Source organism: Mastacembelus armatus, chromosome 5, assembly GCF_900324485.2.
Source record: "Mastacembelus armatus chromosome 5, fMasArm1.2, whole genome shotgun sequence".
Lineage (NCBI taxonomy): Eukaryota > Metazoa > Chordata > Actinopteri > Synbranchiformes > Mastacembelidae > Mastacembelus > Mastacembelus armatus.
The window spans coordinates 20462501-20485107 of record NC_046637.1 but is presented as its reverse complement, the minus strand read 5'-3'; the positions used below and the strand labels follow the sequence as shown (position 1 = coordinate 20485107).

General features: G+C 40.1%; 1 long non-coding RNA gene across 1 annotated transcript in view; it reads left to right on the top strand.

Annotated features, from left to right (window-relative positions):
- LOC113129806 (uncharacterized) overlaps positions 1 to 22025 on the top strand; it is a 30548-nt gene extending 8523 nt beyond the window's left edge. Inside the window, exons 3-4 of the long non-coding RNA XR_003295645.1 lie at positions 18758 to 18845; positions 19382 to 22025. This is a non-coding gene — a long non-coding RNA (uncharacterized LOC113129806). The remainder of the gene's footprint in view (positions 1 to 18757; positions 18846 to 19381) is intronic.
- Positions 22026 to 22607: the final 582 nt, after the last annotated feature.

Sequence of the window (22607 nt, the reverse complement as noted above, 5' to 3'; positions counted from 1 at the left end):
TGTTTACTGCAATACTTAACATGCTGCACTGAAATAACACGGGCAGAGTAGTGGTTAGTTGAAAGAGTAAAATATATCCTACCAATGAAACATAATACCTTAGTGCAGGAAAGCCAGTTTCTTCTACAGGAGACACGGTCTTAAGTCAGTGTGTTCAGTTAAAATACCAGTTGTCATTCTGTAATAAAATGTAGTGACCTTTCTTGTAATTTGTAGTAACCTTAGCTTGAACTCAGCTTGAAAGCATCATCAAATACAGATGTGCGTGTGGTGGCAGGGAAACAACTGCTGAGTAAAATTATGTGTTAGCACTGTGACGCAGCAACAGAGGTTAATACTGTGTTGCAGAGAAGTCACACAACAGAATGTGAAAATGACAAGGTACCATCCAACCTTACGAAGGGATACCATCACTATGATCCTAAAAGAAAGAAAGGGATTAAAAATAGGGTCAAGGTGGTTTACAGTGGAGTGTCAAGTTAAAGGTGGGTGACAGGAGTTGAATATGATCAAACAGCAGCATGAAGGGAGGTGCCTTGTTTTCAGGATGTCACAACATTTCACCATCACTTTGGCTGATGCACAACAGGATCTGCAACAAACAGACCTCACTTTATTCCCAGTTTCCCTTCTGCTGATTATAATACAACACACCTGACCTTCGCCATCTCTGTTCACCCAAGTTAGTCAGTCCATGAGTCAATTTAACAGACATTAATAAATATTATCTGTGTGCTGAAAGCCGGCTATATAAAGTCATCTCTTCTAAAAACATCAAAACTTTACAATGACCAATTATAATAATTATATATATTTGTATTTCTTTTTATCAATGTTCACATTAAGAAATTTGTAGATTAGCACTGCATTAATAAGCTTTTGTATATTAACAGTGGATTAAATGTCTATGTGTAATGTGAAAGGTGTTAGTAGTGACAAGTCCCTAAGAATCCATCCACCTCAGGTTAGTGGAGCGTTTTAGCCTTTTTCAGCACAATGTTTTGGTTAATGCTCACAGCTCTCATTAGCCTAGTTTCCAAGAAGGCTCTAATAACCCTGTTGGATGCTTATTTGCCAAGTACCAATAAACAGCAGACAGATAAAATTAGCAACCAGCTGGTGAACATAATGAAGCATTTAGCAAGTGAAGAGCCAGATACACTTCTTTGAGGTTCAGGGGAACAAAAACACTTCAAAATGGAGAAGGGATATTGAACTTATATCCATCCATCCATTATCAACACCTGCTTATTCCTATTTGAGTGTCACAGGGATCTGCTGGAGCCTATCCCAGCTCTCTTTGGGTGAAAGGTCACCAGTCCATCACAGGGTATTGAACTATTCGAATGAAACTCCCACAACATAAGTAACGTTTTTTTTAAACCCACAGCCAGATTATAAACATTATAAACACTTGCATATAAGAAATAAGAGAAACAGTATATAACCTTAATTCTCAAGGGTAAGGCGTGGTCAAAAGACACCCAAAAAAGACAATTTACAATCACCATACATAGATCAAAATTAAAATAAAAATTTGTTGAAGCCATTACTCTTCCTTAAAATAAATGTTTTCATAGGAGTAATATGACGCCTAAATCCCCATATTTTAATTGCGTTCTCTCGCTTTCTAAATCTTTACTGATGCATTTATTTTCCCACTCCCCTCAGATGGAATCAGAAACAGATGTACTAGTGCTAGCAAAACAGCATAATTGGGGAAAAGGGGATGAATGACAACAGAAAGGGCCTCAAAACCTATAAATGGACACTTTGCATTCAACGTCACTGAAGAATGAAATAAAAGGTGGAGGAAAGGCAACACTGTGTGATGTGGAGCAGAGGTCCAACCATCCCACGCCAACAGAAGCTCAATGGAGCTTTTTAAAGAAGTAAACTCTGAGAAAGTGCCAGGTCACAATGAAGGGATCGGTGGAAAAACAGCCCTGATGGTGTGGGCCTGACCCAGCATTTAGATGAGTTAGCCTCAACGCTCTACTATTATCAGGAAATAAGCATGAATTCCATGTGACTGGAAAGATAAGCCAGAGCAGCTCTCAGCCTTATACATTCACAGAAAAGGTGCCCATGTACTCTGGGGGTTTGTCGTATTGTTCTGTAGCAGGTATTTGTCTGCCTTTTGGGCTTTGACCTTTGGTTGCAGCCTGTAGTGTTAAACTCAGTGGATGTGGAGCAGAGCTTAGCTGATTTTAATGTAAGCTTGTGGCAGTTGAATGCACAGCGACAGGCTTTGGTCCCTGTTCTCCCAACCCTCTGATTCTGCAGACAGTCACCACCAGAGGCTTGTCAAGCTGAGAGTCTGGTTAATACACTTTCACCCAGATACACACACACACTGAAAACACACTTTTTTTTTCACTTTCTCACTAAACTAAATCATTCACCACCTGCATCAATTTAAACAAAGCACAGAGTTTCCAATACTAACTGTGGAAATATTTGCAAAAGCAATAGGCTTTAAAGTGTTGTAATGAATAATGCGTATTTCAATTTCGGTTAAATTAATTACCTTCCCAGAAGAAACTGAGAGTAGGGAAAGGGAGCTTGGTGTTTGAAGGAATGCTGTGTTCTTTATGAAAAATGTTCAAAATAAAGCCCTTTGGTCATGCATACTTGCATGCCTTCTGTTTGAAAAAGTCAGAAGCTCTGCTACTCATTCTCCAATAATCTTAAATGGTGGGAAATTATTGGTACCCCTTAGAAGTGGTGATAAATGAGTGGATTGCAGTGGTATTTCAATGAGACTTTAATTTGTATGATAGGTGCCATTAAATTTATCTCCTATTTAACTGAAGGACAGTCCTCAATGTGCTGTTGGATATTATTGTGTGCACCACATTGAACAAGAGAAGCAAAAGTTTTCAGAGAAGAGGATGAAAGTTAAGTAGCAAGAAGAGGAAGCCAATAGCTGCTAAGCATGATAAAGACTATAAGACCTTTTCCAAGTAGCTTAATGTTCCTGTGGTCACAGTTCAAGCTCCAGAACACCTCCCTGGACATGGCTGCAAGAGGCAGATAAAATAGATTAAACAGAAGGATATTCTTAATTGTGTGTAAAGAATCAAGGAAACTTCAAAACAGTCAATGCCCAGTTGCATCCTGTATTGCTTTCTGAACAGTAGCAAGCTCCTTGGAAGAAGAGCCCAAAAGGCACAATTTTGAAAAAGAAACTTAAATTCCAGAAGGGACTTTGCTGAAAAGCACACTGATAAGGCGCAGTGTTTCTGAGAATGACCTGTGGACAAATAAAAGGGGAGCTCGCTTGTAAATCACATCGGTTCTCTTTTCACAGAAGCCAAGCTGAAAAAGAACATCCCAGCAGCGAAACATTGAGGCGGCTCAGTAAAGTTGTGGGGTTGATTTGCGGTGTCTGGTCCAGGGTGCCTTGACTGTCCAGAGCACAATGAAAGATTATCAGATTATCAAGCCATTTTGAAGAGGAACATACTGCCCAGTGTCAGAGCTCTGTCTCAGTTGGAGGTCATAACTCCTCCAACAAGATAACAATCCAAAGCATCTGAAGTTGCCACTATGTGTCCTGATTGTAATTCAACTGAACATTTTAGGAAAGAGCTGAAACCCACTCAGGCCTGAGAGAACAGGAGCTGGTTGCCAAACTACCAGCTGAGAAGTGCACAGAGTACAGAGTAGTGCCTCTAAAGAGTGTGCTGCAAAATGGTTTTGCCCATGCCATTTTCATTTATTGAAAATCAACTGAAGTCCAAACTCAAAAGCAAAGTGGCTGTTCTGTTAAATATGGAAAAGAAAACCAGTTGCCAATTACTTTTATAAGTTTCATCTTATTTTAGGGGAAAAAAAACTTGTCTGTTCTTTTTATAAGTAGATGAGTACCAACACTTTCAGCTACATCTGTGCGTGATCGTGAGCTCGTAAGCTCCAGGGCTCCATCAAACCTTGACAATACTTTAAAGGGAATTTCAGTTTATTTCAACTTGCAGGATTTTGACCATCACTTCTGTCTACCATAATAGCATTGCACTCATCAAAGCAATTGTTGAGATGAGAATCAGCCAACTTCAAACTCCCATGTCAGAAAAACTTCTTTGGAAGAGAAAAACAAAAGCCAATAATGTTTTGCTCAAACTGTTCGGTAAAGTATTCGGATTCTGTGCGAGCTCATTTTAAAGTTTTGGATTTTATATGATGAATATTAATTTTATTTAGTAGTCATCTTATTCATCTTATGAGATCAAGCAGCTGGTTGTTTTGACTGATAAACCAATCGGGCCCTTTTGTAACAACACCCAACACTGACAGTCATTTTAAATGTTTATCCCCTTCTCTGTGTACGAAACCCAAAAGGCAAAATTACCTGTACCTACCCATACCTGTATGATAAAAAGTACTGCCAAGCTAATATTATATGATGCATTGTCTGTATGTGGTATGCATACAGGCAAAAAAAAACCCTAATTCACTGCCAGTGATTGTAAATATCTATTGCAGTTCACAGTGAATTTCTGGTTCAACTTTTACTTGTGTACTTGTGCCAAAATTGTGCAAGCACGCAGTTTGCCTGTGCAATGATGCGACATTACTGATAGTTTTGTGTACTCACTTTGATTGGATCTCTAAATAAACCAGTTGAGATAATATGGCTGAATGGCTGGCTTGTTCACAACTTGTCCGATTGCCTGACCACTCATTTCTTGCCTCATTAGATTTTATTGTGATGTTCTCAAATTTCAGCAATTACATTTGGAGTTCACCGTAATCATAAACAATAGAAATAATGATAAAAACTATGAAATAAGACTCAAGCTGAAATAAACCTGTACTATCATTTAAAAATGTGAAATTATGTATTTCCCAAGCCCTTTCCAAAGCCTTTCATTCTCAGCCAGGATGGTCGTCCTTCCCAAGATGTGAGTAGAATTTGTAGAAATACTAAGAGCTGATAGGAAGGAGTCAAATGTTCCCAGTCCACCCATGAGCCTCCAGCTCAGCTATAGTTGCTAACTCTTTACTGGGAGTATAGGACTTGCTATCTTACCTATCATCCTTATCAGTCTGGCATGCTCTGAAGGCAAAACATCTCAAGACCTGAATCCAAGTCACGCTAGAATCCTTATGCTGCTCTAAAGTTCACTTACCCCCTCTGGTTTACATTCACATTGTTTAGGGCATTTAATCTGCCCTCACTTTTGACTTGGTGATTTTTCAACAATGTGGCAAATTTTATCACAGAAATATTAATTCCTTTTGACAGATGAGATAAAGCTGCTGCAAACTGGAAGGATTACCAGGAGAGCTGCCCAAGTCCTTCAAGACTGGAGTTTGGCATTCAGGGCCTACTAACTCACTCAGTTATTTCATCATGTCTTTAAGGCTCTAGGAAGGCAAGGCTAACATTAGCTCAATTTGATGTAGATCTTGATTGCTAGTGATGTTTATTATGATTGATTGGGCAGAATTATGTCAGTGTGTGTGGCCTCTGGAGGAACACAACATGCTCTCACGCAGAGTTCTTAATGAAACAGGGACGGGTGGAAGGCTGATTGGCTGCATCACCAAAAAGTGTCAACGCTTTACTAAACATGTACATCAGGTTTAATTTGTGTATTCATTACCGCTGTGAAAGGAGAAGAAAATCAGATACAGTACCTACATTTCTGTATTGAAACATTATGCATCTGTAATACAAAGACATTATAGATACAGCTGTGTTGTACCGTCTAATTTGGAATTGAACTATTTCCACTGGAAACCAGGAGACATTGTGTCAAAAACACTTGTTTGGATCGTTTCCCCTAATGTGAATCCAATCTTCACATTTTTGATCTTTTTTAACCCGCACTAAATTAATTTGGCCTTGTCCTGAATTTTATTAAAACCAGTTTGTGCTCTGTGAGGCAGGGAACCAAAATGGGGTCATGACTTGGGGAACTGATTCCTCCTGTCCGTACAGTTTTACAACAGGCCAGCAGATCCTATCGACTGTACTGGGAACACAAAATTGGGGTTTCAGTTTTAGTTAAGTTGCATTTAAATGAGGTGAACCCTAACATTATATCTTTTTGTCTATGCTTGGTAAAGACTGGTATTGGACAATGCACAAATCAATTGGTTTAGTCAGAAGTCTCATGACGTTTTGCCAGGGAATCTCACCTCTGGCACTTTGCTGCCATTGATTCACATTGTGAACAGTAAATTATGCCCATTGTCACTGGATGCTAATGTTTGTACAATGTTTGATTAACATATAAGTAGTCTACTGTCTGATATCTTGGGTCTGCAGTGTTTTAATATACTGATTCCTGCCTGTGTGAGTGAATGAGCAATCTGAGCGTGTCTCCCATGTGACTGCTGGTTGTTTGCACCTATCATGCCCTCTTAATTACCTGCATGTCTCCAGAGCTTCCAGTTATATCTCTAGTGATAACTGGCATTAAACAACCATATTTCATAAATTGATCCTATCTTATAAATGCCTTAATTGCCTGTATTGCTTTGAGGATTACATGCCCTGTTCACAGAGTGTCTTAATCTCTGGGCTTCAAAACAAGGCAGACATATGTAAAACAATGCTTGATATAAAAGGGAGGAAGCTGTGGGTCCAGGCATCTTCACGCAAGTTCTCCGCACGGAATACCAAGTGGCTGCTGGGAAAACCTTTGTTGTGTGATGATGGGGAATAGGGGTATTTGACTTAGATCTTTGTGATTGCTGGTGAACTGCGGCTACACGCCACTTTCTGCAGCTCTCATAGCTTTCTGCAGTGGCAGGCAAGTGCCAGCATTGCTTTCAGCACGCTCATTAATGATTTCTGTGCACTATAATGCTAAAATTATAAAGCATAATAAGAGAAGATTAAGAAAATGATATTCCAAAGTGCTGGTTGTGTTTATCTTCCAGATTGGGTCACTTGGAAATTATTCTTTACTATACAGTAAATCAGCAAAGTTATATTTTTCAAATGATTCTTTGCTTTCAAAATGGCTATTTAATTACTTGTGGTTCATTTGTGTATTTAGCACTGAGTGACTGAAATGATGGTGCAGAGTTGACCCGAGTCTGTCAGACACTGATGCAGACACGCAGGGGACCTGGCCTTATCATTAGTGTGAGAATGTTGGGGTTTTCTCAGATAGAGATGTCATCTCATGTGCCTTTTGTTTGGACGGTTTTACACTTTTATCACTCGCACATGGAGCCTGTCTGACCAAACAGCTCACTCACCGGCTGTAGGCCTCCCATAACCTCACAGCGTCTCAGTTATTTGCCTCAGATGCTACAACTGTACGTCAGTCATATCTGGGTCACGAGACCACAAGGGGTTTGCCACATAGTGCATCATCTTTACAGTTTACTTTGCATTTTGTTTCTGCACATCTGCTTTTCATCAGATAACTGTTTGCCATTGATTTTTCACAGACCTTCACTGTATCAGGTCTCCATTCAAAATCCACAAATGGCTTGCCACTTTACAGATTATCAGGTGAAAATAGAATTCATATGAGAGTGAGACTGAAAATGTGTGGTTTCGCTTTGAAGCAAAAAAAAAAAAAAAAAAAAAAAAACATTGAAATGGCACTCTTCAAACACTGTACTGGAAGTTGAGAGGATTTTAGATGCCTGTTTCTTATTTGCTATTAATACATACATGTGCGGATAGGGTTATCGCTATGCAACCAAAAGTACATTTTTCTCTATTTTATGTAAGAAGTGGCAGCATTTAAAATATTTTTTCTTTTAAGTAAAATACATAGAAAAAATGTTCCTCCAATCTGTGCCATATTAATTTGAAACACGTAAGATCATGGAGTGAACGTATGTTGAACCACAGTGCTACATTGCATATAAAGTATAAAAGAGCAGAGGCACATCCTAAGCTTGCATCATCCATCTGCATATTTATGTTTCTAAAATGCAGGAAAACATTAAATGTTTCCTTCTCTGCCAAGTCCCACAGATTTCTTTTTCAATTTAACTCCACTGCTTTTGTTTGCGTGTGCCTTTCCCTAACAAAATCAGAACTGGCATAACGAAATCTTGTTGAACAGTGCGTTCTGCACCTTTTCATGTTGTTCTTTGATTGGCTGAAAATCTAAATGACAGGCAGCCCAAACTGAGATATGAAATTCTCACTGCAGCTGTTCTTGGTCAAGATCAGTTCAGGTGATGACTGAGCAGCTGCAGTTTCAGAACTCTGTGCCCACAAAGGATGTGTTCAGGCAAAGGAACAATTGCAGGTCATCTTCAGACCCCAGCGAACAATCACTGCAATTATGCCTCTAAAATGGCAGAAAACATCAAGAAATGAAAATCTGCTTCATTCTTGGTTGAGCTGTGTTTCATGTGAATAAAACCTATGCCTGTTATTGCAGTATGTGCAAACAGCTCAATTGGTTAAAATAGCAGGACATCTGTTCTGTCAGATGAATGCAAGACGGCATTCTAGAAAAATGATCAAGGATCACTTGAGTGAGTACACTTTATTCTCAGTGAAACATGAATGTATGTACTAATTCCTATGGCAGTTCGCCCAGTCAAGGCATTTCCCTCAACAACAATGTGAAACTACTGCTAGAGGAAAAGTCAAAAAAAGTCACAAACTTCAGTGCCAGTCCATCTAATAGTGTTATTTTTTTTATTTTTCCATATGGACCAAAGTGAATTGGTCAACAAATCTTGTATGTTTTTAATGGCTGTACACCAAATGTTACAGCTTATATAGTAATAGTTTATATAATTTCATGTTAAGTCATACTGAATACTGTAGTACATGTTTTCACTGAAAGCACTGCATCATATAGCCTATCACAAATAATCTTGATCTGATAGTCTTGAAATAATATACCAGGTCACCTAACTTTCAGGCTGGTCCTCAGATTTCATTTTAAAAGCACATTTAGGCATACACTTACAGCCATGTCATTGGTCATAAGATTTGAAACATGCAGAGGCAATAACATGGTCCTGGTAAATCCAGTGCTGACTGAAAACAGTGAACCTTACACTGTTGTCTGGAAATGGAGAGCCAGGGAGCTTGTTTGGCTGACCTTTCCTATCATTAATCAAGCAGGCCAGACACGACTCTACATAATGTCTGACACGCCATCCCAAACACATGGACCCAAACAACATACACAAGTTAAGCCTTCAAATACTGCACAGATAATTTCTAATCAATGTTAGCATGTTAATGAGATATGAGCAAGCCAAAAGGTTATTCCTGTCCAACGTCTGGATGTTGGCTGGCTAACACAACCTCTGTTTCCACTTTGTGTGATGGAAAATTGTAACTTGCTCCCTTTAACAACAGGAGACATTTAGCTTGTGTTTTATTCATCCTTTTTAATCAGTCATCTCACATCAATGTTTGGCTATGTGAAGAATTTTTATATTAAAAACTCAGTTGCAAGGTCAAGGACCTAATTCTGAAACAGGACACAGGCCTCATGTGGAAACAATACCACATTTCTAAGATGAGTGTGTTTGGTCAACCAAAGTCTTACTCAGAGTGGTTTCGATTCTGCAGTCACACACGCAATTGGTTTGCATCTCTTGAAACCATCCAGAAGGCACATAGAAGAGGAATGTTGACCAGTGGTTCCCCTTCTTTTAGAGTATTTTCAAACAGCCATACATATAAAGTTAGTCCCCCATCTCCATCACACGACAAAACCTCATGCAGGGCTTTGCATCTGCCCTTGGGCCATCATTGGCAGGGTAACCACCATCTGATGTAACATGAGAGGTGGCAACTTGGCCATACTAGAAAAGCTAGAGTGGTGGGCTATAAAAAGCTTCCCACGTCATCTTACAAGGGATTTCATGCAGGGAAAAACAGACAAGAGAACAGGAAGACGCCATGGAGACCAGGGCGGCCCGTTCTGAAGGAGGGGTGGGTGGCTGCCGGCAAGTGGATTGGGTTTCCCTACAACTTGTTGCCTGTTGCTAAATAAAAGCAGGCATGTTGTGTGGTGACACCCTACACCATGGCTGAAAGGGTTCCTCACAGCGCCCAATCTCTGACCCTCCCTGTGTCCTATTAACCCTTTCATTCCCTTTCCTCTTTCTGACCTATAATCCTTCTCTTGACCACTTGTCCTGTCTGACTACCAGCAACTGTTTCCTAACTTGAATGTCATGGTAGCCTGTTACTAACAGGGATGTAGAGTATTACAAGTGCATTATATATGTGCTAGAATGGGCATCTCCGTTTTGGTGATTAGGCATTACAAGTCAATACTTCTCAAGGAATTTGCTGCAAATTTTCTGCCTGCTGTGCATGCGCAAATTATTGACTGTCATCCCTTCAGTGCTGCTCTGCCTCAAGACTCAAGGCCAATTCCAGACAAGACATAGAGAGGCTTGTCAGACTCTCCAAATTCATATTCCAAGAATCTACCCCCATATTTTTCTCCTGCTTAAGCATTTCACAGACAGAAAGGTCTGCCCACTGCTATAGACCTCACTAACTGGCTTCCGTAGCACAAAGGGAATTTATCATTAAAGAAGCAAATCAATATCTTTCACCCCCTGCATGGCAAAGAAAAGCAAGGCTCCGAAGCCCGGCACTGAGCTCTGAGAGAAGAATGTGGGGTACCAGAGGAGCTAATTAGGGAGTGAATGTTGGCTACCTTGTTAGCCCATATCCAGCTGTGGGAATGGCGATAATGAGACGTGCTGTACCAACACAGGCAGGCTGTTATTGCAACATGGAAGATCACTGCACTTCCTAATCTTGTATGCTTGTATAATCATTCAAATAATACATAATTAATGCTTTTATTCCCTTCTGGATCTTCATGTTGGCGAGCAAAGGAGTTTTTGCCCACCACACGGACGGACATGCAAGATCATGTCTGACACCATTTGGGCACCTCAAAACTGTTTCAAACATTCCTGAGACATGCAGAAGGATCTCCTCAGAAACAGCATTCATGTAAGTCCATGTCTGTGTATTCAAGCGTTTACAAGACAGCAACTTTGGTTTGCTTTTCCAGTACCTCTCAGTAACTTTTTCAAAACCTATCAAGCAAGAATGGGATATCGAAAATGAGTTAGGCAATCAGAGTCCAGACACCAGAAAGTATTTAATACTAATCTTGCACAAGTTGAAAAACCTGCCTCTCTCTGAATGACTCCCTGAAATGTTCCTCTTTTGCTGATTAATCTAGTGATTACCAATTAGCTGTGGTAATGGCTGGCATCCAGGCAGACTGTGGCGTAGCGTGCCTGTTTTGTCTTCATTAGAAAGAAAGGGTCCTTGAGCACTGAGGCACATTTTGACCCCTCTCTCTTGGGACATGTCACTTGGCAGCAGGTCAGGCTTCATATCAAACTAAAACTTATTGCTTTTTTCCTTCCCTTTCTTGTTCTCAGAGCACATGCTTCTACTATTATCTCTAGAGAGTGGTTAAATAAAGGTTTTTCCTAAACTTCCCCAAGGTTTCCCTTTTATTCATTTATTCTGTCGTAAAAACCAACATCAGCTGCTCAAATCAGCCTAATCAGCTATGTCAGGTTAACATGACAAACTGTTTATCAGTACTGTATATCCCAGCCACTCAAGGCTCAGCAGAGAATGCTGCAATGTGAAATCATGGCATGGGTCACTATAAATGCACTCCAAGCTTGTTACTACCTCCACCTAAGCGCCTGCCAGTTCTAAAACCAGACCTATTGGCTGCCTCCAATAGTTTAAAGATGTAAACTTCCTCCAAGCCTTTTCTGTGAAATTGGAATCTGCTATGTAACTGCGCTGCCTTTTGAACACGACTTCTGAGACTGTAAACACGGGGCAAATTCTGAGGCCAATATCTGCTGCTTTGTCAATGTTGCCATTGACTATGCACCTCCCTCAGTTTCACAGGCTCCTCACCAGGGTAAATATTTACAAATGTGCACTCAATAACATCTGCTGCGGTTTGGGCTCTGCAGCATGGTGGAGCAAGGGAGATGAAGCACATCATGAACTCATGGGAAGGTCTCAGGTTCCATCCGCTCATTGGGAGGCTTTAAATGCCACAAACAACTGGTCCCAGATGTGTGCCATGATGCAACACGAATAAATAAAAAGCTCAGGGGATATCTTAGATTATTTCGCATCAGGAATAGATAAGCAGCAATTGGCAGGATTATCATAGCATAATATAGATCAACAGATGGGACTTATGGGAAACACGCAGAAACATAGAGACTTTGCTATAATCTATCATTTGAAGAATAAGGACGGCAAGTTAAAAATGAGCATAAAAAGTCTCAGTATAATATAATAAGAAAAAAGACATTCAAAGCAAACAAACTGAACTTTTTCTTTTCCCAAAACATAAAAGTGACAGAGAAGATCCTACATGATTAATATTACCAAGCTTTCCTGGTACCACTAAAAACTCACTCACCATGCATATGAAAGCTGTTAATAAGTATCTACGGATTATCTGGGAGAATAAATTCTGTTCATAGCTAACACATCACATGCTAATTAAATGTCATCAAAATTTGTCATAATCTCGGATTCTGTGTATTTTTATACATGTAAGTCAACCTCTGTACAATCCAAAATACTGCAGGATGTTACGTTCGTTACGACAAGACAGTTGAAGTAGTGCTTAAAGCAGGTGTGAAAAACATCTAAATCCTGAAAAAAAAAAGCGTCCAGCAGAATGTATAAGAACACATCCAGTTGCCGACAGTATGCACACAAACACTCCTGTGTAGCCCTGACAGGTGCCTGAACTCACTGCACTTAAGGCTTTCATGCTGTACCCTGGGAACCTCACTGTAGCTGTGCACTTCCATAAGCAGAGATAAGCCCAGTAATATACTAAGCTTTGATGGCGTGAACATATGTTCCATATGGAAACACTGGAAGAAGAGACACCTGCTATGAGACAAAGTGTACTGTGTCCTCTCCCAACACCAATAAAATGTCCTCTTTCTTATATAGATGACTTCTTTGTAGGATGTACCACTTTTAAGTATATGTATATTAATGGGTAATAGATCATGTGATTTTTGATTTACTTCTCATGGTTTTGTACTAATGGTTTGTATTACATTATACACCCCCACCAAACTTAACGATTCAAAAATGTTCAATTTTTAAAAATATTTTGTCACAGGAACGTTAAATAAAACTTCCAGTTATTTTAAATGATGACTTTAGTTAATCATTTATGGGTGTGTTTGAAAACAGATTTTGAAATTTCGCTTTAGCTCAGTACTGTAACAGTCCAAAAAAATACCTGGTCAAAATCACTTATGAAAATAATGTGGTCACATGTTGCAGTCCCATTGCAGAGCCACGACTATGTAATGCTGGGCTTTTATAACTTGTCAGGCCACAGTGTAAAATCTTTGGCTTTTTGTTTTGACGTGACTGAGTGCCCCAGGACTGCAACAAAATTCGTGAAACTGCAGTTTTCCTAATATGTAAAACCTTTCAGAGCCCACACAGGCAAAAAGCCACACTGTGAACCTCATTCATTTCATCAAGCACAACACTCAATTAGAAAAAAAGAAGGAAGGAAAGATCCATATGTCTGATAGCAGAAAATGGCCCTTTTTTGGGAAGCTTGCAGCTTAAAAACATCCCAGATGTCACTGATAAACACTGTGTCACAGATCTCCCTTACTTTTCTCTTTTAAGCATGCATACAGCCTGCAGCTGTACGAATATGCATATATATAAAATTTAATTCCCTTACTAGTGCCACAATGGGGAAATTCTATTACCACTCACAGTGCACACACACAGTAGTGAACACACAAGCACACCGTGCACACACACCTGGAGTGGTGGGCAGTGCTGCAGCGCCCAGGGAGCAGTTGGGGGTTTAGTGCCTTGCCTCACATCATGGTATTGAGGGTGTCACTCTGCCCACTGACAATCCCTGTTGGACCTGAGACTCAAACCCTCGACTTTCTGGGTTACAAGTCCGACTCCCTATCCGTTAGGTCACAACTGCCCCATATATGCACATTTGTTAATGCATATACAGTATATATATGTATATGTATTGGACTAATAACATTGTAGCAGTTTTTGAACGTTGTTTTTATCTATGCAAGCTAAAAGAATTAAAAGAATGGCAACTATTGGATAGATATCCACATATGTACATTCATGGTCTCCAGAGGATCAACCTAATGATTTGACTGATCGCCTGACTTCTCTAGCACCACCAAGAGGTTGGCTTTTGGTTTTTTTTTCATATTTGTGACAACTCTTGCATTGAGTTAACGATTGATTTGCAATAGATATAGAGTTTCTCATTTGCCGTCTGTGTTGTACTGCCCCCAACTGGACAAATAGTCTATTTATGCAATGAAGCATCTCTACATGTAAAATGATTTGCACACATTACTGTATAACCAGATACCAACAAAACTGACGACATTCCTATCAGCTTCAGCTGTGCTTACTGCATATTAGCAGATTTAGCATGCTAACACGCAGACGTGTTAAGACGTAATGCTAAACATCGTCATGTTAACATTATAATTTTTGAGCATACTAAACTTAGTCTCACACTCCTAACATATATTCTGTGTTGGGAGCTATTGTACTATAGTTTTCTTGCTACAGTCTCTTAGTTTTGTTGTTAATTGAAAATAAAAAGAGGAATTTATACGTCACAGATTCTTTGTTGAACCTTACATATATGAACATACAGTATATTGAAATGCTGTCATGTGTAACTTGAAATTGATGAAAATTAGCCAAGTTAACTGACACATGTACAAATTACAACTTCTGAGTCAATTATGTTTGCAAAAAATCCTTGAAAAAGTATGGAGAGCAGTATAATTAATGAAGTTCCTCCATCTGATTAAGTTTTAATCAGCGTTGTATTTCGTTTTTCCTACTCTTCCTGGGTTTGAAAGAGCTGATTGTTGAAGTTGAAATTTATTCTGATAATTTTGTAGAACCACATATAGTGTCTTTTGTTTTCAAGTCTTCTCTCCAAATTTCTACAAAAACAGAACGTGTACTTCGTTTATGATGCTAAATGACTGTCATTGTAAAAATGTGAATATGAGTTTGATATATTTTAGCTTTGGTCACAGCTGATTCATTCACCAAAAGAGGGATGATTCAGCAGTGCACTGGAGCAACTTTACAGCAACTCTAAGATGTGGATTCACATTGCTCATACCACAAACACACATCCTGGCTGAATGCATCCGATACAGCAGAGAGATGAGCAACAAAAAGTATTGCTAATCTTGGCTTAAGTTACAATTAATAGAAGAATCATTTAAGTGTTTAGGTTTGTGGTTGTGAGTAATATGTGGATGTAGGCATTTTTATTTGTGCATGAAATTTACACAGGTCATGGTCTCTGGATCTCCAGCTTCTTTAAAAAATGCACCGTAAAAACCTCCACATAACCTGATGATTAGCGCAGTTTCCCACGCCACAGTGAGCTGGGGCCCCTGGCACTAAAGGCTTATAAAAACCTAGCCCAGGTTGGACCCCTCCAAGCAGCGTGACAGAGAGGGCACCAAACTGCTCTTACCAGCCCCCAGCGCAAACCCAGCATAAATAATGCTTGTGTAAGTGAGCTGCATGGCCCCAACAACTGCTGTGACCATGTATTTTATGAGTCGTGGCATGACACTGTGCCCCATGTGAGCCGTAATGAGTCCTGCTACCCCTGCTTGCTTACTGAATCAGGTAAAGGTGGGAATACTTTGTCTTTATTGAGTATGCTGCTCAGTGTTAAGTTACTCCACCACTAAAGTGATAGATGGCAACTAAGTTGCGGATGGTGCAGGCTTGCAGGCTGTCTACCACAACAACAGCTGACCAAAGGTAGATTCATGCAAGAAACTTAATTGGTTCAAAGTTTAATTTATTTGGCTGCAGAAAAGAGCAGAAAATCAGGTCAGTGTGTGTGCCACTACAGGTCTGGCAGCAAACCTACAACATGCCACTCCGCAATCCACTATAAATAATGGCCTTGCTCTGTATATCATCCAGCTTGCACGCTTGGCCTGAATGCAGGGTAACAATCCAAAATCAGTCATGTCATTTTATTCAAAACATCAATCAATGAAGACTCAAAAACCCCAAATCCCCAAACCAGCCAGATTAAATGATGTTGGTTATCCAGTTGACTTATTACCCGGGACTTATGTTAGCATGCATAATAATTTTTAGAATAATATTTATTACATTTGTATTTACAACACTATATTATAACATTAGAGCTTACTAGTTTAATCCTACCCCGCATTGATTTGTAAGGACATGCTGATGTAGCATCAGTCTTTCTTCTGTATCAGCAGGAAAAGTTTTCAACCAACTCACATAGCTGACTACACCACACTGAATAAGTACAGTAAAAGCACTGTACTTCACTAGCCAGCTTGGCCTGATACAATACACCAATGACAACACTGGTAGCTTCTATCCCACCCGTTTGTCTCACTGCTTCCAAAATAACTCTGAATTTTATGGTAATCATCCATCATTTGCTGTCCTGTGAATTGTATAGACACGCTGTAACTGATAGGTTCATTTAAATGAAGAGCATACAGCACGTCCACATAGTATTGCTGATATAGCAATCCATGCTTATGTGTGTTATGTAGTTTAGTCACATCCCTTGATGCTACATGACAGGCTTTAGAGCAAGAAATGTAAGGCAGCGCAGTACATAAACCAGCAAATCCTGGGACAAATATAATCTATAAAAGTCATTGTTAGCAGACACTGGGGGGAAATGTATTTGTCTTTTGTGAGGAAGGAAGTAACATGTTTAAACAGACTTGTTAACCAACACACTGCAGAAGTAGAAACTTGAAGGTGGAGCCTCCACTCTCCCTCGTTTCCATTAAAGTCACACAGGCAGAGTTATGCCCTACAACTTGTGGTGTAGCATTACAGTGAACCCCATGAAACCATCCTGGCTGTGCATTTACCGGCATCATATGTTTACTGAGAAATGAGCCATTCTGCCCTTAGACGTCTTAAAACCCATTCATGACTCGAATACTGAGGCAGAGCTTTTAAATACTGATTAGAAGAGTCACTCAGACACAGGTCATGTAAGTTTGAGAAGTCATTGTAAGTCTTTGACAGTGATTCAACAGAAAAGTGTGCTCTGTAGGTTTTTGAGGGTTAACATAAGTAAGCACTGACGCACTGTTCATCACTTTTATGAGGGTCAAGTGACCATAGCTGTACAAAGGAGACATAGGAGGAAGTGGCTAATGACACACACACAAAAATCTTTGGCTTGGTTCATACCCTCTTTGCACCACCCTAACCTATAGCACCAAACAGGAACTATTTATAGTGTGTCTACTTAACCTGACTCACTATGGCACTCGTATGCTGTGATAGTGAATGGTACTTCATCACAGCCAAAACTTTTTAAAATGCAAAATCAAGGCCTTGTGCATCCAAACAGTAATTGACCGTTAAATTCCTCCTCCCTCACACATAACGGTGCAAGCTTTGGGTTCCTGCATACTATATACATGTAGGGTAGTAAAAGCACTGTACTTCATAAGGTCAACAGTTAGGGAGCCTGTGACTTCACCTGTGAGTTATCAGGTAATGATTGTTTCTGTCATCTTTTATTATTCTTACATGCAGTAAATTGCAGCTGAGTTCACAACGTTTTTCTCAGTCGCTAATACATGGAGCTCCACTGCCAAAAAACTTGATTCACTCCACTCTTCTGGCGCACCACCATAGATGTGTTAGAATGATTATTAAATCCAAACAACTTACATAGCTTGATGGCTTGAAAAGGCTGGGGGTCTGTTTTGTATCACACAGGTGTTACTTTGTCATGTGTCAAACAGAGAGGAAGTGTTCATTTTGATAGACAGCAGGCTTGTTTCTCCCATTCAGTTCATCTGAAAGCACCACAGTGTGCTGTATGCATTTTTAAATGAGGGACTGCAAAGTATTTAAAACATGCTGAGGTGGTGTGTGTGTGGGTGTGGGTATGTGGGGGGGGGGGCAGACAAGTTGTAGGCTGGTTCTCTGAGGTCATTCTAAGCGACAGTGTAAAGGGATAAAGGTCAGCAGGGACTTGGTACTTTTCCCTCTTTCATTTCCTTTGGGCTGAGGTTAAGCACGGGTCCCCTCCCGATTCTGCATCTCAGGTCAAAAGACGCCCGATGAGAGCACCCAGGCCACAGTTTAGACACATGCACATACCATGCTCTCTTCGTCCATAACAAGGCCAGTGGATTCTGTTTACTTTCTTCTTTCATGGGACACAATATTAAGGAAGCACGAGACTGTACAGAAAAAGTCATACAGTATGTAATGTGTGGTAAGGTGCTGTTATTCTCTCCATGCTCCAAATGCTCCATCTGTAAAATGACAATGTGCCTACCAGAGTGTAAAGATTACGCCAGGAAGTGTTTTGAGGCAGGAAAACTTAAGGATCTCATGCAACATAATGCAGTGCAAATCTGACACAAAAGGTCTTTATGTTGCTTTGGTTCTGTAAGGCTCAAGGATTTTCCTTCCCCTGAAACAGTATCAGTTCCAGGTCAGCCAACCAGAATGTCCTGCAGCAGGACACAGACTGTTTCACTGCAATGAGAAATTTGTTGTGATTTTCATCATTGTCAGAAATGGCTCATTTGGCCCTCCACCAGAAAATGAACTTCTTTCTGTGTCTTCTGTGAGGTAGGTGAAAAAGTAGAAGGAGAACAAAAAGGAGAGATGAATAAAGTTGTTTGTCCTGTGAGTGTTTGGTCATACAGTGCCTGTCTTTGTGTATACCTGCAGGGTTACAGAGAGGTCAGGACACTGACAGACACACAGGTGTGGTTGCTGTTGATCTGGAGGGGTGACAGGTTGAAGGAAGACAGCAGAGGTAGTCTTGACAATAAAATTGATGTGAAATATTTTAACAAAGTTCTGTCATAAAACTTTCCAGCAGGTCACTTGCTAATATGATTCACCTTCACTCTCATCACTGTCATTTGCAGATGCAACAGCAGCTATTCAAAGTGAAAACACTCTAAGGCTTTACCGTAAGCTGCTTGGCCAGCACAAAACAGCAGAAGGAATAAGTTAATGGAGCATCCAGCAGTTAAACAGCAGTAAAAACAGTTAAAGGACAGAATCTGTTTTAGTATATTATTATAAATAACCCATGTCACATTTCATGCAAAATGATGTACCTTGTATATTTGTATGAATGTGAGGGCAATGCAAAAGTCTGATACAATGCAATAAAATTATGAAAAATATGAAGTTTTGAATCCTGTGAAGTCAGATAATGTGGGTGACGTGTGAATTTGCAAGAGAAAAATATGCAGAAAATGAGAAATCGGATGAAAAAATGTAATTCTTTTCTCTACAGTCTGTATATGTGTGTGAATGCATGTATCTTTCATTTCTAATTAGGTACCAGCCTGGTAGCGGTGCAGTACTACTTCTGCAACAAGGAGAGCAGAAAATGGCCCTGACAGATCTATAGGAGGAGACTCATCACTTTTTTTTGATCCATGCATCCATCCAGGTGGTGTTAAAAACCTTGATCCCTATGTTTGAAGGAGAACTTGTGATGATCCAGCAAGAGGCCTACAGCTGCTCTGCAGCTTCAACCAATTAAAACAACTGCAACTGAGGGCAGACCTCTACAATCCTTTCGTTGTGCAGGACCTTCAACCTGTCAAGACCAACTTTGTTTTCAGTGTCCACACTGCGCCACATTCCCACAGCTCCACACAAAACCCCAGCCTTCTGCAGTAGAAAAACAAAACCCCCATGCCAGTTTCACATGAGAACACCGAGATCCTCATGTGATATTGATGAAAGGCTCCGCCCAAGCGGGTTATAGATTTTCTCAGCCTCCTTTGAAGAATATCCGAATCTCTTGTTTTTGTTCAGAGATTTATCACGAATAAAGATGAAAACCTGTTCTCTAGGGATTGCTGTTGAGATCAGAGATATGTGCAGTTTTTTCTCTCAAATGGGAATGCATCCACGTGGTGAGGATGTCTGAGTCTTTCCAGGGTTAGCAAAAAACTCCACAAAATGATCAAACAGAGCTGCAGACCCTGATTTGAGAGTGCTGACCAGTTGTTCAAACTCTGAAGTCTGAATGCGAGAGAAGAGTCTTAGATTTTTATGTTCTCATCACAGGGATGAATGACAGCAAAGTTTTCTCTGCTGGGAGCATCCTTCATCTTGGGCCAAAAGGAATAGAAACAGTGAAGAACATTTTAAAAGGTGCTCAGCAAGACACAATACTCAAGTAGCCCCTCATAAAATAACTCAACTGTTATTTCTCTTCCTTCATTATTTTCTTAACTGCTACTTTCCTCTCCTCTCTGCACTCCCGTTTTTATTTTAACCACTCTGGTAAGATTCAACCACAAGTATATCCTGTCACCCTCAATCCACAAACCCTCGTGGAGGCAGAGCATTTCTTGTGGCAGACCACAGGTGAATATTTTGAGGGTAACCCGTTCCTTTCCAATTCAGAGGTTTTAGCTTCATATTCATCAACTTATCTTGGATGTTTCCCTTTAAACTGTGAAAGGTCTGGATGTTGACCATGCTTGGTTTCCTCTGAGACCACCAGAACTTCTCAAATACCTAGACCTTGACCACAGATCACAGGATCATTGGTAATGTGGCAGTTTACACTAAGATATTGGTACACAAACATATGGTCTGCCAAAAGCCAGTTGAATGATGCCCAGTTTATTCCCCTGGGGATCTGTAGAAGATATATCTTCATACATATTAAAGTATTGCAAACATCCACATATCATTAAAGCCATTATCATTACACTTCAAACACAAGACCCTAAGGATTCAAATGCATTGTTTTGAGGAAACAGCATTATTGTGTTGAAGGATACCTTGACAGTTCATAAACTAAAGAACAGTTATGATAATCAGGGTGAAATTGTCATGACCAAAGATACTGTAATACATCAGCATGTTAGTGTTGGATCGTAGGACTAGTAACATAATACTGCATTCACTTCAAAAAAGTTGATCATTCTTTACACTGCATCATTATTTACTCAGCTTCTGCCCTAAGATTTAATAGGTCACTTTTGCTAAAGAACTATGACCACAGACTTTAAAAGCCTTTAATGTCATTACACTGCTAATGATGCCTCATAGTCAATGCAATTTGCAAGACCATGTGCACAAGCACAAATAGCAGAAACCACTCATTACTTTATTTATGTTCAGGGCTGAGTGTGTCATGTATCTGATCACATGACTATTTAGCAGACAAGGCACAATCCCTGCATTTCACAGCTGCCTGGGGTTGACATATATGTTAAGCATGTTTCCTCTCACTGTCTTTATTGTCTTATCTTAGACCAAAAAAAAAAAAAAAAAAAAAATTGCCAATATGACCATCCCTTAAGGCACATCCATGAGGGATGTGACAGTCAGTGTTTTAACCACTGTGTCTGGGCAGAGTGATGTCTGGGCAGAGTGATTGTCACAGAGCTATCTATGTGTCTGACTACATCCTTCCCAGAAGCCACATCTGGGAACCACATGTATTCAGGACCTGGGTGGACTGGAGCCAGGGCCCAAAACAGCTCAAGGGGACATTTTACGCATGACTGGGATTGCTGGATTAACTTGGCTGCTTGTCTTTCATTTTTAATTACCAGGTCTGGCTATTGATGTGATCTCCTCTTCCTCATCCAAATTAAGGTAAAGCGGCTAGTTACTGGAGTAGTGGGGGGCATGTCATCCCTGCCCCGATTTGTCTGAGCTCTGCCTGGACAAATTAGGTTTCATTTGCAACTATGGCACTCAGCCAAATTCACCACTTTGTTGTTGTTATTATACTGTGATATCATTTTTTGGTAGGCTAAATTACGGCATTTCCTCCAGTCACACACTGTTCTGCAAAGTACAGATAATGGATTCTATACAAGCTTTCCAATGTTTTTAACTGGTGGCTTTTGTAGTAGGACCAAAGGAAATTATAACATAGTTAGCTGCTATGCATTGAAAATCATTTTATTGTGAGTGTTGATTAAACCAACATACTTGTTTTAACTTTTCCAAACTTGTGTCTATTGACATGTTTTACCAGAGAAAAGAATATGGTTTGGAAATGAATTTGTGCTTTTGTGCTAGAGCAGGTAACTCAGGTGGGCACCCTCTGATAAAGAGCTCAGCAGGCCCACCCCCTTTTTTTTTACCTGCACCCACAGACTCTCTCATCTGCAATAGACCACGCTTATGTCTACATCACTAGCTAATAACAACCAGATAGCAACAGGTCAAACAAACTAGTCTGTAGTTTTAAATGTCAGCATGAATCAAGCAACAACCTTTAAGTTAACTAGCATGTTCCCTGAGCAACCAAATAATCATCTTCATCTACCTCACCTTAAACACCTGTGTCTAGAACCATTTTCCAACAACCCAACCTAACAACAGCTAATATCATGTTAAAGCGATCTAGCACACTAACCAGGCAAGTCTCTTGAGGTACTGCATCCTATCAGCACCACACCAAACACCCCACTCCACCGGCAAATGTGCTCTCTGCTCCATCTCCACAGCACAGGTTAACATTAAAGTTCAGGAAACTGCACTTACCTTTCTCTGCTCCAGTCACCCATCTTTCCTCCAACCC